The 21,551-nt window shown below is 35.5% G+C and overlaps 1 protein-coding gene and 1 pseudogene across 1 annotated transcript in view; one reads left to right on the forward strand and one right to left on the reverse strand.

Annotated features, from left to right (window-relative positions):
* NBEA (neurobeachin) overlaps positions 1 to 21,551 on the reverse strand; it is a 748,838-nt gene that overhangs the window by 409,821 nt on the left and 317,466 nt on the right.
* On the forward strand, positions 6,579 to 7,216 carry LOC110570191 (annotated as a pseudogene).

Here is a 21,551-nt window from a genome sequence, read left to right on the forward strand (position 1 = left end):
GATTTTGAGAAAAAAATAAGAGTAATTTTTGGGGAATAAGCCCCCAATTCATTCAAAAAGCATTTATTGAGTGTAATGTCTAATGTGCTAAATACCATGTCAGGTACTAAGTATAAAAAGAAGTGAGGAAAGTGGCACAGCTTTTGTAAACAAATAGCCATGATATAGAATCCTAGGAGATACACAGAGAGCATAAAGTGTTAGAATCGCAGAAAGGTAGTGAGAAACTCTGCTGAGGAGAATTTATAGGGTATGTGATATATCAGTTGGATGCTGTTGAGCTTATCTGGGCAAAAAAAGAAAGAAGGGAAAGTCATCCAAGGCAACAGAAATATGAGAGGTATAAAGAAACATGAAATAGCTAGTAAAACAGGGTTGGAATATTATGTTGGGTTGTTCAGAGGATGGAAGGCAAGGAGTGGAAATGAAGACAGAGAGGGAGACAGGAAGCAGGGCCATATATGGCGTGGATTCCTAGTGGCAAACAGGGAGTCACTGAAGGACTCTAACCAGGGGGCAGACATAATCCCATCTATTTGGAAAGATCCCTTTCTGTCAGTATATAGCATGAAATCCGTAACTGCAAAGTCTAGTCAAGATAATGACAGCCTGAGCTGAAGGCAGTGGCAATGCAAATAGAGGAAGATTTGAAAGCCATTTTGGAATGAAACAATACAATATTTTTAGACAATGGAATATGAGCTTAAAGGATAGGGTAAAGGAGCAACGCTGAATGATGACACTTTTTACCTGAGCTAGAGAAAACAAATGAAGAAGGTATGTGGAAAGAGAGTGCTGGCTTTCATTCTGGATGAAATTAGGAATATAGGCAAAAAAATTAATGTTGAGCTTTAGGAGTGTTTTTTTTTTAAGTATAGATGCTGTAACTCTTACAAACCAGATATAAACAAATCAGGCAGATAGCATAGCATAGTTGAGGAAAATATAATTGTGTAATTTTTTTAAGAGTCCCATTAGTAGACTACCAGTAATAATCCTACAAATAGTTTTAAGATCTAGATTTTTCCATTTCTCCTCACAATAAAACATACAAGTTAGTTTTCCATCAAACAGACATGACTATTCTGGTAATTTGAATTTCAAAAATCAAGTCTTCCCGGGACTACTTACTTTTTAAATAACTTTCTAAGGATTTTAACTTCCTTAAATCCCAAAATTAGTAGAGATTAAGTGGCACTGAAATAGTTTCATCTTAGTAACAAATGCTGAATTAGCACCATAGGCCTTGAAAGGAATTGCACAGGCTCACTATGCTTCATTTGCTTGAGTATCATCAGTGTACAGCTGGGGATTTCTTTGAAATTCTCTGTTCTATGTAGTTTTATAAAGCATTATGAAGCATTCTAAAATACAGTGTATAACCACAAAGTGTCTATCTTTTATGACCTCTGCAATACTTACACATCTCTATCAGCATAATAGCAATTTCCTTTGTTTTTTACCAGCCTTTTACTTTTTTATCTGCAATATGCAATTTGTTTCCTTGTGTCTCACTCTGTGTGATCCTGTATGTAAATAACTACTTTCAGTTCTACCGTTTAAGTCATCTGAACTTCTTAAGGTCAAAACAAGAATTAGCAAACCAAGTAATTTGTGTGGCTTTCTAATTTAAAATAAAAAAAACCGAAACCAAACAAAAAAATCACTATTAAACATCCTTTGAAATAATAATAATGGCCTGAATATTAATTATTATTGCTACAACTAATATTAATATGTGCATAGGTAATAGTACTACTTGAAATTTCATGTTTGTCCAGAGATTTTAATTTAAAACTGCACTACCAATGGAAATAATTATAATATTACCTTACAGAAACTAAAGTAACATTAAGTTCATTTTCTAAGAAAAAGCTTAAGTGCAATTAAACCATTATAGCTTATTTTTATATTTAGATTACAAATTTTAAGTGAAAAAACCCCCCAAATACTGTGAAGACAGTGAGAGCTCATTCATTCATCAATTTACTCTAGTTCGTTAAAAACTCAGTTATCACCAACTTATCGAAGTCTTTTTTTTTATCTGTGTATTCCAATATTCTATAGCCTTTTTTTTTTTATTATGTTATGTTAATTTATGGCAGTCTTAATGTCTTTAGAATAGGAACAAGACTGAAGTCTCTGGACATATCACATATGTCAGGGGTCAGCAAACTTTTTCTGTAAAGGCACAGATACAGTATTTTGGCTTTGGTGGCTGCCATAAGTTTCTGTCACAACTACTCAACTCTGCCATTGTAGGTTCAAAAGCAGCCACACAACACATAAAACCAATGAGCTTGGCTGTCTTCCACAAAAACTACTTATCGCAAGGTGTGTGGGTACATGTGTACGTGTGTATGTGTGTGAGGAAGAGAGAGAACACATACATAGGCACACATACTCACATATGCATCTACAGATTCTTAAAACTGCAGGGGAAATTATTTTAAATATGTATCTATGATGCTTTATAATTTCAAATCCAAAAAGCTCTGAAAAAGAAAAGCTTTCTCGTAAGATTGTCACAAACTCAATTATCAGCAACATTTCACCTAGTAGGAAGCTCTTTATAATCTTTATTCCACTTAGTGTGAATGTCTCTATGTATTACTGAAGACATATTGAGGTGTTTGATTAACAAGCTACCTCATACTCCTGTGAAGATTCTATGAAATAACACATATAGGTACCTATTACCTTTCTTGAGTCCCAAAGTATCTACATTACAAGACACATTTGGCTCTAAGGTTTTGAATAAGGCACTGCAGGCATTTATTAAAATTTTTAAAATGTGACAGCTTTTTAAAAGTGAGAAATCAGTGGTATTCTCACATGAAATATTTTTTTATTACTATTTTATGTTAATCACCATACTAGTTAGTTTTTGATGTAGTGTTCCATGATTCACTGTTTGCGTATAACACCCAGTGCGCCATGGACTAGTTTTTGATGTAGTGTTCCATGATTCACTGTTTGCGTATAACACCCAGTGCTCCATGCAGAACGTGCCCTCTTTAATACCCATCACCAGGCTAACCCATCCCCCAGCCCCCTCCCCTCTAGAACCCTCAGTTTGTTTCTCAGAGTCCATCGTCTCTCATGGTTTGTCTCCCCCTCTGATTTCCCCCCCTTCATTTCTCCCTTCCTACTATCTTCTTTCTTTTTTTTTAACATATAATGTATTATTTGTTTCAGAGGTACAGGTCTGTGATTCAACAGTCTTACACAATTCACAGCGCTCATCATAGCACATACCCTCCCCAGTGTCTATCACCCAGCCACCCCATCCCTCACATGAAGTATTTTGAAAGATGCATAAATTAATATTAATATTAATTATAATTTCAAAGTAATTTGATATTGTACCTTTCCCCATGTAAATTCCATATATTCAGAACTAAAAATCTATTTCTATATGGGAATGGATGGCTAAGTGCTTTTAAGCTGTAAATCTAAAGTATGTAGCTTGATCAGATATAAAATTAATTGTAACTGTAGTTACACAATATCCAAATAATCATTTTGACTGATTTATTTAAATTAATTCTATTTTTTGTTGTTATTATGTTGATATAGCCTAGGAATCTTATAGACTGAGGATATATTTTCTTTTTTTACAGTTTTGCTCCTGCTAAGAATGTTTGCATAGTGATAGGGCTGAAGTTCCTAAAACTCATAGATATTTCTTCCACACAATGATAGATTATAATTAAAAAATGAAGATATAGTAATGGTTAACACATAGATATTTATTAGTGATCTGATTATAATATGAGCTGAGCTGAAGAGAGTATTCTAATGGCACTGTTAACAGCTATTAAATATAAAACACTGCCACAAATTTACTCTTTTGTTACTTATGCTTTAGAAATGGTCATTTTCTGCTAGCCCATCAAAAATGTCATATCAGGGGAAATGTTCTGGCAAATTCCTAATGTCCAATGTCATTCTTTTCTTGTTTCCATATGACTTTAAACTTCTGTTTGCATGTTCCATTTTAGTATCATTTTTCATTTACACATACTAAAAAACAGATTACAGGGGCACCTGGGTGGCTCAGTCGTTAAGCGTCTGCCTTCGGCTCAGGTCATGATCCCGGGGTCCTGGGATCGAGCCCCGCATCGGGCTCCCTGCTCAGTGGGAAGCCTGCTTCTCCCTCTCCCACTCCCCCTGCTTGTGTTCCCTCTCTTGCTGTATCTCTCACTGTCAAATAAATAAAATCTTTAAAAAAAATAAAAAAAAACAGATTACAACTTCTAAATCATTTGGGATTAATTAAGTTTTGAGTTGGTTATCTCTTGAGACATTTTCATTTAAATAATTTATTTATGGAACTGTAAGTAAGCCACTGCTGTATGCACAAAGATGATACAGTCTTTGACCACAAGGAGCTAAAGCCCAGTTACAAAGATAATGTATTTATGAAGGGTTCTAGAGAACATTATACTGAAAAAATTACAACAAAGCACTATGCCTCAAAATAACTTAATTATTTTTGAAGTTTTCATTAAGCACTTTGATTCATAGTATTAGACTCAGGTTTCCACTACAAAAGTGATTGACCTGAGTGTCTTGCCCTTTTCTTGACTTCCTGACTTAATCACAACAGCAATGAAAAAGGATGAAATAAGGGAAATAAGAGACATTTTCACTATCATAAATCATCTGGATCCCTCAATTCTCTTTGGGTTAAATTTAATTATAGAACCAATTGTTATTCCTATCTCACTTCCCTACACCAATTTTCTTCTCCCTTCCCTGTGCTCCTTCAAATTCCAAAAAGCCTCAGTTAAATTCTAAAACTACTAAACTATGTCTTGCCCAAATTTTGACATTACCCAAGAAAAGACTTTAGTCCAAAATAATCATTAAGAATGATACATGTGTTTTAGCCCTGTATTTCATTTCAAGAAATATTAATAATCAAAAGAGTAGAGAATATTTCAAGTTAGTCATACAATTAAATCACATGAATGATTACAGTTGAATAAAAATGGCTAAACTGATGCCTTCATATTAAAAATAAAACTTACATTCTATAAAATATGGGATTCTCCTTTTAAACATAGTGTATATAAATGTATAATTTATATAGTTATAGTTCCAAACTACCCAAATTTTGACTTTCATTGATTTACATCCTCAAATAAATACATTCAATAATTTTAAGTTTGCAAATTTAAAGTTGTTTTGTGGGAACATACACCTTTAGGTTCTTTATTTTGGAGTTCAGATAAACACTGGCTCTTTCTCTTTCAAATACTTAAATATAATGCAAAATGGGAATAACTATGCATTTCTTTTAATAATGCATTCATAAGTCTAAAATTAAAAAAACTAAGAAACATAATTGGTAAAAGGATATCATTTAATAATTATTGTGATTATGGCATACAGCAGAAAAAAAAGGTTAAGACAGACTCAAGTAGAAATCAGTCAGATGAACCTCACTTATTTTCAAAAGTGCATAAACTTTATCCAATAATTACAGGCTTAAATTGTTGAAGTACTCTGAGAAAATAAAGTTCACAAAGTTCCTTATCTGTGCTCAGATTCTCCAATGTGACCAAAGCTGATTTTCTTTACTAAACTCTGCATTTAGGGCAAAATATTAAATAGAGATGAGTAACCAGTCCAGTTTTATTCATTTTTAGTAAAAAAAATAGGAAGTTCTTGGAACTTGGAAGATCCTTAAATTTTATAACATTGAAGCTATTCTCAAAAGTTACAGAAATTATTTATAAGCATATGATCCCATCTAAGCAATAATTTATTGGGAATATATGCCATGGGTTATACAAACAAAAAGTACAGATCACTGAATTAACAAAATAATTTTGTCTATAACAGAAAATCCTACATCAGGGCAACCGTGTCGGGACCCCTCTCACTTTGGAGAGCTTTTTCTTTATCTTCACTTAATAAACTTCTATGGCTTTACTCACCAAAAAAACAAACTCCTACATCAAACTCACACCTATCCACAATTCAGAATGATATCTTGGAGTCAAATTATATAGTCACATACTAGAATACAATCCAATAATGATGCAGTAAAGAAATCAGCATGGGCATTGCTTTGTAATTAAAAAATAACACTTGTAAAAATAAATAAATAAATAAAAACAAAAAAAATTTTAAAAATAATACTTGAAGTATAAAATATTAGACCTACTCATAATTTAAAAGTGAATGGTGCTGTTATTTCTTCTAAACCTTCCTGCAATAATAGATCTATTATAAATAGCAATTATCTTTTGAAACAGTATAGATGGGGAAATCAACAAAATGGAATCAAATAAATAATCACAAAAAAAAGTCTGTCAAAAAGTGAAGAGCTAGGCCACCCGACTCCAGAGTCCAGGCCTGGGGCTGGCCGCGCCGTCCAGGAGCCCCGCACCCCACGCCCGGCCCGTGGGGCTCCCCAGGCCAAGCTGCCCAGGCCAGGACCCCCCCACTCCCCGCCAGCCCCAAGGGACGAGTTCCCGCCACGGGGTCTACGGGAGCAGAGCCAGCCGCACCGGGGCGGGCGCGTCCAGGCCACCAAATGTTCGCCAGCGAGGGGTGGCTGAGGGGGGCCTGTTCCTCTATGTCAGCCGGAGCTCCAACCAGACAGCAACTCTAACTTCATGGCGAGTGCCAAAGATGCCAATGAGAATTGGCATGGAATGCCAGGCCACGTGGAGCCCATCCTGATGAGGAGCTCCTCTGAGTTGCCCTCTGACAACCAGGTCTTCCAGGCCCCTGGACTCCCCGAGGGGGAGGTGCGCAGCCCACCAGAAGGGGCAGAAATCCCTGGAACTGAGCTTGAGAAGTTGAGTGGTGTCAGCACAGTCTGCTCCCCCCTGGAGGACAACGGCTACACCAGCAGCTCCCTAAGGACCTACAGCCCCAGCAGCAGTCCTGAGCCTGCCTGTGGGACCCCTCGAGGCCGGGGCCCTCCAGATGCCCTTCTGCCCTCGGTGGCCCAGGCTGTGCAGCAGCTGAAGGCTCAGGAGCACTACAAAGAGCAGGAAAGGAGAAGCACCACGTGCACTTGGTGATGTACCACCGCCTGGTCCTGCTGCAGTGGAGCCGGGGCCTGCCCCACCAGCTGGTAGACCAGCAGATCCATCTGCAGGAGAGCTTCAACACCATCCTGGACAACCAAAAGAAGCTTATCCACTGTTTCCAACAGAGGGCAGCCCCATGTGGGCTCCAGGAGCAGGGCTAAGGGGTCCCATTGCTCTGGAGAGAGGGTTAGCCTGCAGTATTTATCTGAGGATTGTGGCTAATCCATTCCCCTGAGATTTTCCAGGCCACCTCTCCACCCTCTCCCCATCACTCCTCTTAGACTTTGCTCTGCTAAGGCTGTTGTCCCTAATGGTGGATTTGCTGTGGACGAAGTGTGGTGGCTGCTCTGGACTGCCATGGCTTTTTGCCCACAATTTTGCCAGGGCAACTGGTAGAGAATTAGTATGAGGGAGGGGAGCTGGGGTTGGTGATCCACACTGTGGCAGGGATGGAGCGGGGGTGGGATCAGAGAAGATAAAGAAGATAAAACCCCACTTGAACTCTGCCTTGGGGCACATGGGAGATGGGGATGGGGGAGATGACAGTGGCAGAACCCTGTGAAGAATAGGAGAAAGTGAATTCTAAAACATCACTTGGAAACAAACCATGCTTCTCCACGGCAAAGGAGCGGTTGCAGACCATATTGATTTAAGCTTCTGATGAAAGCGGATGTGTGCTTATACACTTGCAAGGAATGGACGAGGTGCTCCAAGACTGCTGGGAAAAAAAAAATCTCACTTTCTTCTCTGTGCCTCTACTTGCTGTGCTTCTCTGGCTTTAGCAACACTGGATGTTAAATTAGGTTGGTCTGTTTTCCTGAAATCAGGCTGTCTAGGCCCAGAGGAGCCATAGTTGGCTTTCCAGGGTGGGCAGGGGGTAATGTCAGCCCAGCCTCTGGAAGGTCTTAGGATGCTGGGTCATAACCCCTTCTGTCACCGCATGGTCTTTTCGGTGGGGGTTGACCAGCTCCAGCAGAGGCTCCGTGAAATGGAGAGTGGGTGAATTCTGGGGAGAACTAAGGACTAAGGTAGCCAAGCTCTCTGCTTTGCTTTTGGGAGCCATGAGGATGCAAGATCCTGTTGGGTGAGCAGTGGCATGATGCTGAGTCTCCCTATCTGCAAAATGGGGGTGCTCTTCCTCTCTCTAAAGAGTTCTATCCCTGACGGTGGGTGAAGGGCATATTAGTGAGGTTGAAGCAATGGTCCTGGGGACTTTTGTGTCTAGCCCTTGCATATTGAGTATGAACCTGGCCTCTGGGCCAAGTCAGGGTGAATAAACTGGGGCAGAGAAATGCAAAAAAAAAAAAAAAAAAAAGTGAAGAGCGAGTAATTTCCAAGAATTAATGACATTCATTGATTCAATACTGTATGCTTACTATATGCCAAACACAAATATGAAACAGTCATGTATTAGAGAAGCCTATGTTCCAAGCAGATAAACAAATCAATTTAATGTGAAGAGACCAAGAGTTATCTCAGAATCATTATAGGATGTTGACATGGAAAGCAAGATAAATAATGTCATTAAAGTAATTCCTATTGTAATTATAAAAAAATAGTGCAATTGAGAAATAACAGGAAATATTTAACTTGAAGTAATGTGCAGTTACTAATTTCTTAGAAAAATGACTTAGAGATCATTCCAAGATCAGCAATCACAAACAGTATTATTCAATTTGTAAAATGGAATCTGTTTGACATGGACAACTTCCTCTAGTCTTGTCAGTGTATCTAGACCTAAGATGTCTTTTTATATCAAAACAAATATGTAAATAGAAAACATGTTTAATGCAAGAATATTTTCTAGTTCAAAGGTTGCAAAGTACAGCTATTGAAATTACCTGTATAGACTTTTTAAGTAATTAGTTTCAAAGTTAAAGTAATATCCTTACAGAAAACTATCTTTGGTTGGATTTAGTGTAATTAGAATAACCCTATTGAGTATGGGGAGAACCACATTTTGGGCATGGATAATAGCATGTAAATTATGCATCTCCTTCCATATGAAGGAGAAAAAGGAGACAATCATCCTCTAGCTGTTAAAACTGGTCACAAGTCTAAATTGCAGCTTTCATGGATTCTATTACACACATTAGACTTTATTTTATACCCAATCTAGTAAATTCTGTTAGCTGGATACCAAGCAAAAATAGATGAAAAGCACTGATATTACATGGAGGGGCAGTGTATATACAAAGAAAGCAGTGAAAACAAAGAAGCTACATAGGAAAATAACTCTGAAGGAGACACAAGGAGAAAAGCTTAGTCTTCTAGGAAATATCCACAGAGGCCAACAGCTCTACATACTTACTGGCTTAAAAATAATTGAAACCAAAAAAATAACATCAAATTGATCAAAATCTAACCATGTATGGCAAAACTTATACAATCTTGGTTTGCATTACTGTACACTAGAAACATTAAAGATGAAATCATTATCTTACTGTCCTTTGCAGTAATGGAACTAGAAACAGTAAATTTATGAAGTTCTATAATTTATGAGAAACATAATGAAATGTAGTCCATTTAGTTAGAAGAATACTAGAATGATATGAGGTGAGGTCTAGGAAATAGTTACAGGAAACCAAAGATGCTCACTTGGTAAATGAGGAGGTTCCTGGGGAAAGAGTTACTGTAGAAAGCGCTTATTTTTCTTGGGATCCAGAGTCCACCTGAATTGCAGCAACTCCAGCTAATTAAGGGGCATCTGTAATGTGGAACACTGTGTTTTGATACCTGAGAAGGACAGACTGGAGACTGATGGTCAAGGGTGACATGCCCTGCACCTGACCTCACTATCAGAAACTAGAGACAAGGAACAACAAATGTGGACAGCAGAGATCACAGACCAGGAAAAAGTGTGCCTGTATGTATTCTCTTTGATTGTACTGGTGTTTCAAACACAATGTAGGTGGACACTACTTATTATCTGAATGTTAGTAACAAACCAGTTAATTCTTACACTTCTTTCTAAATATTTTCATTTTTATGTTTACCCGATTTTATTAGTATTACAGAATCCTTTCATCTGAATCTAGTTTTTAATTAAGTCAAAGCAGCTCTGGACTGAAAATCTGAAAATGTGGTTTTAGTGGACAATCTAAATCACTGTAAACTTCAGGTAAGACACTTGCCTTCCCTGGCACGAAAACTTTTTGCTGGTAAACAGCAGATTATTTTGAAGCTTTAAAAAATTACAACCTAAGGCAATACATTTTACTTCTTGATTCAGTATGTATAACTGAAAGAAATGTTTCACGAATCAACACTTCCCCTCACTGTGTGCTATACTCTGATCTATGCTATGCTACGTCATTATATGCCATTAAAACATACCATCAGGAGGTCCTTTACTGATTACACCATACCACTAATAGGGTCTGAACGTCACTAGAGGTGAACTGCCTCCTGTTTTTATATGGGCCACAAGCTAAGAATGGTCTTTTACATTTTGAAATGTTTGGGGGAAAAAAAGAGAAATAAAAATATTTTGTGACACTTAAATTTATGTAATATTCACATTTCACTGTTCATAAATAAAATTTTAACTTATAGCCAAGTTCATTCCTTTACATATTATGTGTGGCAACTTCCTCACTACAATGGCAAAATTGAGAACTTATGACAGACTGTATGGCAGCAAATTATTTATTTTTGGCCCCTAAGTGAAAAAAGTCACTGACTCCTGTGATAAAGGATACTAACGGTTCTTTGAGGCTTGACTACCCATGGTTCTAAGTCCTTCATGTCTTACTGGGCTAACCTGGGAACAAGGGTAAGTAGGTGCATGGTAGTGGAAAGGAAATGATGCGGGAAAGTGTGGGTTTTTGGTTACTTAGGAATTAGATTTCTATTTCATTCCAGATTTGAAAACAAGAATGAAAAGTGGGAAAACTGACAGGCAATATTTGGTGGTAGCATAACGATTAAAATCATTTACAGAATCTGTTCCTGTGAGTTCATAGGGCTTTAGCTTGTAGCCCTTAAGTGCTTCAGGTTTATGATGGGCCCAGTAAAGGCTGGTAATTGTTTTAGCAAGGATTAGTTTTGGATCTGAAGTGGCCAATTATGTTGCATTGTATTCATAAGTACATTTCAAATTCACAATGATGAAATAGGCATTGGGTAGAGAAAGTGAAGCCCGTGGCTTCTCTTCACCTTAATATTCTTTATCTGAGTTGAAACTGTCTTTCAACGTGCTTTTTAAATATTTCCTTGTTCACATTAGACCTTTATTTAAGCAGATTTTTTCAATAAAATCTTTTCGTTCTTTTAGCCTTCAGAAATTTGATAGATTGTTTCTAGTCATATTTGATTTTGTCCCTCCCTGTTCAAAATTCTTCCAAGGATGACTAGGATCTTATTGTTTGTTTGTTTCTGCAGAATAGGTGTATTTGGCAAAGTCAATGCCCCTGCCTTGCCGTAATTTTCATGAACAAATACGTGCTTTTCTGTCCCTGGTTTCTCCATCAGGTTTAAACCTGACCAACATGTCATCCATGATGTGTTTTTGTGCATGCTGTACCATTATTTTACTTTTGTTTTAGGAATATAGTTGGAAATAAAGCAATATCAAGATAAATATCAGTTTTTTAGAATACAAATAAAACTTCAAGCATTATATTGAAATATATTATTTCCTGTGCAATATTAAAAAATTGGCCAGTATCACTCATAAAATCCTCCAGACAATGTTGCAATAAGGTAAACCAGGAATTTCTGCTTTTTGCTTGTTTTAAGTTAAATTATACCCTTCTCTCCGATTATTAAGACCAATTACTGAAATCTACTTGAGTATAGAAAACAATCTCATTTGTTCTACCATCCGCTATCCAACCACAAGTGTTTTTGGGGGTACGCTGGCAGGTCCTGGAAACCTGGTGGAGTCTGGTCTGGTAAGTGATAGAGACATTACCAAGTAATTAAACACATAGGTTACTTACTATAATTTTGATACATGCTCTAGAGAAAAAGCACACTGTGCTATTAAAGGTTATAACAAGGGAACCTAACTTAGCACAGAATATCAGGTAGTCTTCTTAGAGGAACAGCCAGGCAAGTACAGGTAAATGGAAAGCATTTCATGGTCATTAAAAAAGAATTCAATTATATAAATACTTTTCTGAATCCCTCCTATTCTTCAATGACTAGAAATACATCAATTTCATTTGTTGATTCTATAATTAACTGAAATTAAAGGATTATATAAATAATCCATAAATTAGCTTCTATTCCACATCAATCACTCTACCAACTGGTACACAAGGATATTTATATGTGGCAAATAAATTGTCCCTGCCCTTCTACCACCATTGCCAGATGCTGCTGAGCCATAATTTATAACAATAGTCAATTTTTCTTATGTAGGAATCTACTGGAATTTTACATATAGGTATATCTCATCATCTGCATCCATCTCCGCCACCCAGGGCCATAGATGGTTCTACTTTGTTGAGTGCATGCTTTCTACGAATCTAGTAAAACAAAAGAAAAAAGTATATAATATTCTCAAGTTGTTTCAAACATGTAACTTAATATTATAAAATTAAAGTCTGTAACATTTTATACTCTAAAATCAGAATTCAATAAAAAATGTGGATATTTCTTACAGCAATGTGAACGACACAGACAACCATCAGCTACTAAACAAACTCAGGATTAACACTATAAACTATTCATATTTTAGACTATAGTATGTCCCTAATAAAAATATAAAAATGTTTGAAATACTGGAAAATATAACCACTATAAAATGATAGAACTGCTCAGCAATATATTTCCCCTTTTAAATTTTCCAATTTAGTTTTTCTTTCCCAATTATTTACATATTTATCTAATGTGCATAAATATCTCAAAAGGTAAAAAAAATAAAAGCCTATATTGACTTCGAGCTTAGTTTCTGGAAGATCTCATGTAGTTTATTACGCATGTAAACATTATATCTAAATCAATATGAAGGCAAATTTTTCACAATGTAAAAATACTTCTCTGTCTCAATACAAACCACATGTGTACCCTCAAAAAACGGACTTTTATTCAATGTCGTATGTTTCATGGAGTATATAGACCTTGTCTTCATATTATTAACTTTATATCAAGCATCCATATATCCTGGTTTTCCAGCTCATACCAGTTTCCTGGGTGTAATTCCAAATATTGGCCCCCTCTCAATTGCAATTGTCCTAATTTGAATGAAAAATTATATGAATATTTTAACTTCATTAGAAAAGAGAAACTTGTCCCATTCTAAATTATGTTATCATGTAATATATGACACAGGTACTACACTTTATTATTTTGTGAAATAAAAATATTTTCCAATCATCATATCAAAGTAGATGATCCATTTCTTAATAAGGGATAAATCTATCTGCCACTGATGGCAAATTCTTTGCATTCAGTCATTCTTTTAACAGTTCAGCTATGCCATCTGTGACTTTTAGATCACCACTCGTGGTCTGCTCTGTATTTGTATGTTGTTATTCCTATTTTCTATTGCTGTGAAGAAGATGCATTCTTGTACACTTTACTTCGAATTTCTTTCCTGGGAGACTAGGAGATGATGTGTTACCTCTGAGTATATCTCTTAAGTAAACTCTTTCGTAAATATAGTTTTCTCTGACTTCTCATCAATGCTTAATTTTAAATTGTTGGAATATAGTTCTAGCTCAGCTAGTCAATGAGTATAAAAGTCAATTTTAGTGATTGAAAAAATAATACTGGTTTGAGGACTTTAGTAAGAAATCATTCTTCTTAACAAAGCATGTCTTTTTTCTGTTAATATTTTTATTGGCTAAAAGAAAATTTCCATATTGAAACACTAAACTATGTAGTTTGAGAGTTTTATTTAAGAAGAAAGAGTATGATTTCTACTTTTAGAAGGTATTATTTTCATGTTAGAAGTTATCTATGATGAAAAAATCTTTGTTAACATCTACATTTAGTAAATATTAGTGTTATTTTTTGGACAATTTAATTTCTACCTATTTGTAAGGAAAAAAGTAATTGGAACAAGATGCTCATAATATTAGGTCCAATTCAAAAAGAGCTATGCCTTTGAACACAGAATCCACTAAAACTAAATTAGAACATCTTTAAAAGGTAAATTGAGTAAACAATGGATGCAGAAAATTCCATTTACTTTTCCCTCAACCCATGTCTATTCCTATCCTATAAATTATCCTTTAAGTTTAGAAGTGTCCCTGCTCCCTCCCAAAGTGCACTTCTCTATTTGGTCTGAACTCTTCTTGATGTCCTTTCTGCATTAATTTCTCTTACCCCTAACAAGCATCTTCATTTTTACATCTCCAAAAGGATTTTTTCCCCTTCTGTCACTACGAATAAAATTCTACGTAGCCAAATGAACCTCTATCAATTTTTCCTCTTCTGTCTCGTCATTACATTTTTCCAATGACTGGTCTATGTTCAGCTTCTTTTCCAAACACTTTGCATTCTACAATACTGTATCTGTTCCCATGACTCTTCTGCAATGTCTCCAGTTACCAAGGTAACCAAAGGTGACTTATGAAACCAAGGAGTCTGTTTTTAGACTTTCTCTTGACTTCTATATTTACCATTTCCATGTATTAAGAATAAATATGCATCCCCCAAATTCAATAACTAAGTTGTTTTATGATTTTAATTCAACTTTACTGCAGGATAGTTTACATAAAATACAATGTGACCATTCTGAATGCACATTTCTGAGTTAGGATAAATTTATATGTCCATGTGTTCACCAGTACAATGTACCTGCCTGTCACCCCCACAAATTCCCTTGTGACTATTCTCAATCCTCTCTACATCTTTAACCCCAGGCAACCACTTTCCTGCATTCTACACTATAAAAAAATGTTCTTTTCCAGTATTTCATAAAAATGGAAACACACAATATGAACTTGTTTGAGCCAGGTTGCTCTTGCACAATATTTCTGAAATTCATGGATTTTTCTGAGTATCAGGTTTTTTTTTATTCTTGAGTAGTAGTCTATATCATGTGGATAATACAAGCATTTGTTTAATTACTTTTTAATGATATATAGTAGTTGTTTCCAGTTTGTGGTTATTATGAATGTTGCTATAAAATTTTATGTAAGTATGTGGACATATGTTTGCATTTCTCTTAAATAATAATTAATGTGGAATTGCTTGGTCAAATTTTAATTGAATACTTAACTATAAAACACTACCAAATTGTTTTTCTTTTTTTATTTTTATTTTATTTTATTTTTTTTAAAGATTTTATTTGACAGAGAGAGACACAGCGAGAGAGGGAACACAAGCAGGGGGAGCGGGAGAGGGAGAAGCAGGCTTCCCGCGGAGCAGGGAGCCCGATGCGGGGCTCGATCCCAGGACCCTGAGATCATGACCTGAGCCGAAGGCAGATGCCCAACAACTGAGCCACCCAGGCGCCCCCTTACCAAATTGTTTTTCAAACCTGTACCATTTTACATTCTCAATCCTTAGGATTTTCTACATACATGGTAATTTCATCTGCATTTAAAAATAGTTCTACTTATTCCAATCTGTATATCTTTTATTCTTCTTGCCTTACTCTAGTATTTTGATACTCTAGTAAAATGTTGAATTAAAGTGGTTAAATTGAGTTAGAAAGGCAAAATCTTTCCCTTCTCAGTCTCATTTGGTTTTTCACTATTTCATATAACATTACATATAACATTACATATAACATCAGTTGGTTTTTTTGTAGGTACCAATTTTAGGTTAAGTTTGTTCCCTGTGGGACTTTTTTTCTCAGATATTTTATCATGAATGGGTGTTGAATTTTAACAAATGCTTTTTCTGCACCCATTAAAAATGAGAAAAAATTTTTATCTCTCCACATATTTCTTGTACTCTGCTTTGTGTGTGTCTAAGTTTCCATCTGGTATCCTTAACTCTACTTGGAAAATTTCTTTTGACAATTCTTAGAGCACAGATGTGCTGGCAATGAATTTTATCTTTTGTTGTCTGAAAAAGTCTTTCCTTCCCCTTCATTTTTGAAGATTATTTTCATTAAAGAATTCCAGGTTGGAAGTCTTTTCTATCAGCACTTTAATGAAGTTCCATTATCTATCTTCTGCTTTTCATAGTTTCTGACTAAATGTTGGCAATAATTTTTATTTTTGTAAGTAATGTGTTTTTCCTCTGACAGTTCTTTAAAATTTTAATATAAGGGGCACTTGGGTGTTTCAGTTGGTTAAGTGTATGCCTTCGGCTCAGGTCACGATCCTAGGGTCCTGGGATCAAGCTCTGCGTTGGACTCCCTGCCCAGCAAGGAGTCTGCTTCTCTCTCTCCTCTGCCCCTCCCCACCATTCCTGCTCTCTCTTGCCTTCTCTCTCTCTCAAATAAATTTTTTTTTTGAGTAAAGCAATAGAAGTTTATTAAGTGAAGATACAGAAAAAGCTCTCAAGAGTGAGAGGGGTCCCGACAGGGTTGCCCAATAATAAAAAATTTAATTTAAAATTCAAATTGTCATGCATTAAAATTGAGTTTTTTCACTTTGTATGTAAATTTCTATGAGATTTAACACATATATTAATTCATGTATGGCCACCACAATCAGACACAAAATAGTTCCATCATCCCAAGAAATCCCTTGTACTATTATTTTGCAGTAACCTTCTCCCCTTACCCATAACCCCTGGCCACTGCTCATCTGTTTCCCATTACTAGTTTTGTCTTTTTGAGAATGTCCAAAAAAAAACAATGGGAACATAAAATATAGAACCCTTTAATACAAGCTTTTCTTACACACAACAATGTCTTTGGAATTCATCCAAGTAGTAAGGTTTATCAATAGTTTGTTCCTTGAGTTTTTCAGCTTTGGTTAAATAAAGCTGCTAAGAATATTTGTATACAGGTTTTTGTGTGAAAATAAGTTTTCATTTATCTAGAGAAAATGTCAAGAAATGGGATTACTAGGTTATACGGTAAGTGAATGTTTAACTTAATAAGGAACTTCCAAACCATTTTCCTCAGTGGCTGCCATTTTATATTCTCAAAGCCATGAATGAGAATGACAGTTGCTCCAAATTCTTCTCCTCAGCACTTGGTATTATCATTATTTTTCATTTTAACCCTCTCTGTATGTTTGTAGTGCTGAGTCACTGTGGTCTTAATTTACCTACTAATGATATTGACCATCTTTTTATGTGCTTATTTGACATCCTAATATTGTTACTGGTGAAGTATCTGTTCAAATGACTTTTAAATGAGTTGTTGGTTTGCTTAATGTTGATGACTGTTCTTTCAAATTTTCTCTTGAATGCTAGTTTTGAACACTTTAATTATGATGTTGCATCGTACTTTTTTATTTGTGTTGATTCTGCTTGCAGTTAGCTGAATTCCTTGGATCTTAGGATTTATAGTTTTAGAATTATTTGGCTATTATTTCATATATATATATATATATATATATATATATATATGTTTTCCATCACTACAGTTTTGTTTTTTTTGAGAATGTCCAAAAAACAATGGGAATATAAAATATACAACCCTTTGAGACAAGCTTTTCTTACACATGTCTTTTATATATATATATGTATATATATACATATACACATATAAATATAAATAAATATATATATATATATATATATAGTCTTAACCTCCTTCTTCCTGCACTCCAATTCCAAATATATTTAACTGCTTGATTTATCCATAGACTCCTGTGGTTCTATTCCCCTTTTATATATTTAGTCTTTTTTTTTCTGTTTCAGTTTGGAAAAATACTATTCTATATCTTATAGTTCACTGTTATTGTCTTAATCAGTGTATAATAAACTGTTAAATCCATTAAATGAATTTTTCTTTTTTATATTGTTCATTTCTCTCCACATTGTGTTATTTTCCTTTAATACCTAAACATTTTAATGACATCTGATAATCCTTGTCTTTTAAACTCACCATCTCTGTCATATTTATCAACTGATTTTCCTTCTGGTTTTGTGCTACACTTCACTGCTTTATCTTACGTCTAGTAATTTTATTTGGATACTGGGAATTGTGATTATTGCATCGTTAAGTGCTTGCGTCTTGCTTTTGTTCCTTTAAACTGTCAGGCTTTGCTCTGACAGTTAAATTATTGGTGGATCAAATTGATTCTTTTGAGGCTTATTTTTAAGTGTTTATTTTTTTTTAAGGGTGGATCTACACTAGAGTAATCTGTACTCTAAAAATAATTTAACTCTACTACTAATGTGTTACTCTTCTGAGCACTCTACTCACTACCTCCAATAATGGGAGGACCCACCACCACTCTGGCTGGGCAGTTAAAACAATGCTCTCTCTCCTGTGAAGTAAGGAAAATACTCATTTCAAAACCCCTTGGTCATATTTTGCCTATCTTATGGAATTTCTTCCTATGCATGTGCCACTTAGTATTCAGTAAAGATTCAAGGGGCCCATTCACAGGTTTCTGGAGCTATTTTACTGTGTAGCTACCTCCTCTATGAAACTGTGCTCCACAACTTCTTGACCTCTGGTGCCTATCTCTTCAGTTCACCAAGACTGCTGTGTTTTACTTCAGATTGCCCTTCTTTCACAATGCTCCAGAATGTGCCTCCAGGCAAAATGTTAATAGAAGTCACTGAACCCAATTCAGTCATTTCCTTTTTTTCAGGGATTACAGTTCACATTGGCCTACTGTCCAAGATCTAAAAACTGTTGGTTTATGTACTTTGTTCAATTTTCTAGTGGTTACATTCGGAGGGCAAATCCACTCACTGTTATTCTATCATGACAAAATAGAGGAAATCATGCTAAATATTTTAGAATTTTCCTTCAAAACATTGTGTCACTGCCATTTTCTTCCTATTCCTATCAACATCGTATGCAGGACTTTATATTCAACTAACAATACTAGAAAAGTATTAATCCTGACTAAAAACACCTTGTTATTTCACAGGTTTTAATATGATCTCCCTTTTTTGAAAGCAAGACAGGATCTTAGGCATTTAGAGTAAAATCCTTAAACATATACCATATATTATGGAACAAATACTAAAAGATATTCTGATCTTCATAATAGATTATAATTTTTATATGAAGGCAATCTGGCTGTCACAATTATTAAAGCACTGAAGTCAAGTGAAATAGTGGATCAATCATGCACATCCCTTTTCCATTTTGTTTTGATTCATACAAAAACCTTTTTGAAGATGTCATTTCTGAAGGATCATTTCTTTAAAGTTCTGTTATACCATGATCTCTTGACATCCTGACAACACAAATTACTCAGGTACCTAAAAATCTTCAGTAGCTACTTGAAAATTATGATAAGATCCCTTGATAAAATGCTACTTGATTATCATATTTGTAAAAATTCAAGTGATCATCATTACCAACAAATACCTCCAAAGAATAATTTAGAAAGATAAAATTTCTGAATTACACATAAAATACTTGGCTTGAATAAAAATGGTTGATTAAAAATTCCTAATTTTTTTTTTTATATTTAGCACAATATGTGAAGTATATTCCCCCTAATACAAAAATGGATCATTTGCAAAAATATGGGATGTTATACAAAACATCACTGGTGTATATTTGTGAAATTTTCCTAAAATGCTGGTGACCATTTTCTTAAAATAATATCAATAACAACTCTAGGGGGGCGCCTGGGTGGCTCAGTCGTTAAGCGTCTGCCTTCGGCTCAGGTCTGATTCCAGGGTCCTGGGATGGAGTCCCGCATCGGGCTCCCTGCTCAGCAGGGAGGCTTGCTTCTCCCTCTCCCTATGCCTGCCGCTCCCCCTGCTTGTGCTCTCTCCCTCTCTCTCTGTTTAATAAATAAAATCTTTAAAAAAAAAATAACAATAAACGATACACACTGCTGCTTAAGTGGAATTATGCACAGAATGGACAATGATACCTAAGTGTCAGTTAACCAAATTTATCAAAAGTAACAATCAAAAATAGGAAGAGAAATGTATTCTGCAGTCAGTATAGTTCAATTTTTTTAAGTAATTTTTTTTTTTTAAGAGAGAGCAAGAGTGCATATGTGCAGAGAGGAGGGGTAGAGGGAGAGAGAGAATCTTAAGCAGACTCCATGCCCAGTGAAGGCCCCATGTGGGGCTTGATCTCACAACCCTAGATCATGACCTGAGATGAATACAAGAGTCAGACACTTAACTGACTGAGCCACCCAGGTGCCCGAGTATAGTTCAATCTTAAGCAACACAGCACTGAGTTGTGGTAGGCTCAAAAATTATTACAGTTGATCATGGTTTTCAGCTAAAAGAAACATCTTTTTAAACTATCTAGAATGCTGCAAGGAATCTGCACTCTTTCCCTTTTATTCCAAGGGAAGACATGGGAATTCAGTGATTTCCTCTTGACCAGGCCTGCCATACTGCACTGGGGAGGAGGTAGCAGAAAGACAAACAAAATACCATGGGATTTCTAACTTTTGGAGTATTTGCTTGGTAGCTGCAGTTTCTTAACTGGTTCTTAGTTTTGTTTTGTTTTTTTAATTTTTATTTATTGGACAGAGAGAGAGACAGCAAGAGAGGGAACACAAGCAGGGGGAGTGGGAGAGGGAGAAGCAGGCTTCCCGCCAAGCAGGGAGCCCGACGCAGGGCTCGATCCCAGGACCATGGGATCATGACCTGGGCCCAAGGCAGACACTTAATGACTGAGCCACCCAGGCGCCCCTTGTTCTTACAGTTTTAATAAAGCTCTTTTGGTCTATATATTGTTGTTTATTCAGTGTTTCTATGGAGGAACAAAGGTCTGAAGCTTTCTGGTTCAGTATCTTGCTGATGTCACTCTCCAACTTTTCACTTTTTAATGGTGTCTTTTGATAAACCAAAGTAATTTTTAGATGGTCAAATTTATCAACCACTAAATTTTATGGGGTTTTTTTGGTCTAGTTAAAGAAATACTTTGACTTTGGCAATACAGATATTGTCCTGTATTTTCTTCTATAGGATTTGAAGTTTTGCTTTTTCAACCATCTTTGTATGACTTTTTCTGTATTTAGTGAGGAAGGGATTCAATTATTTTAATTAACACAAAATCTGCAATTGATTTGGCTGCATTTATTGCATTGTTCATCCATCTTCTTTTGTAATGACAGCTCTGTCACAGCCCTGAGTTGGGATCTGGTTCTGGATATTTATTCTGATATAGTGATCTGTTTAGCCCTGGGCCATTATACACTTTTAAAATTACAATAGCTTGCTCCTCTTTAAAATTATCTTGGTTATATTCAACCCTTCATTCTACTTTAGAAATTTAAGAGAAAAACTCATCAAATTTCGTGAAAATAATTTGAGATTTTTGAAAACAAATTTTTATTCAAAGTGATGGATTATCATGGACAGAAATTACTTCTTTGTGAGATCATCTTCCTACCATGAACATGATATAGTTCACCATTTCTTATGTCTTTAATGTCATTAAGAGCTTTTTATAACTTTCTCCTTAGAGAACATTAAAATACTTCTGTAAAATATAACACAGATAAGTAAAATGCATAAAACAGTTTAATG

The sequence above is a fragment of the Neomonachus schauinslandi genome, chromosome 3 (assembly GCF_002201575.2).
Source record: "Neomonachus schauinslandi chromosome 3, ASM220157v2, whole genome shotgun sequence".
Lineage (NCBI taxonomy): Eukaryota > Metazoa > Chordata > Mammalia > Carnivora > Phocidae > Neomonachus > Neomonachus schauinslandi.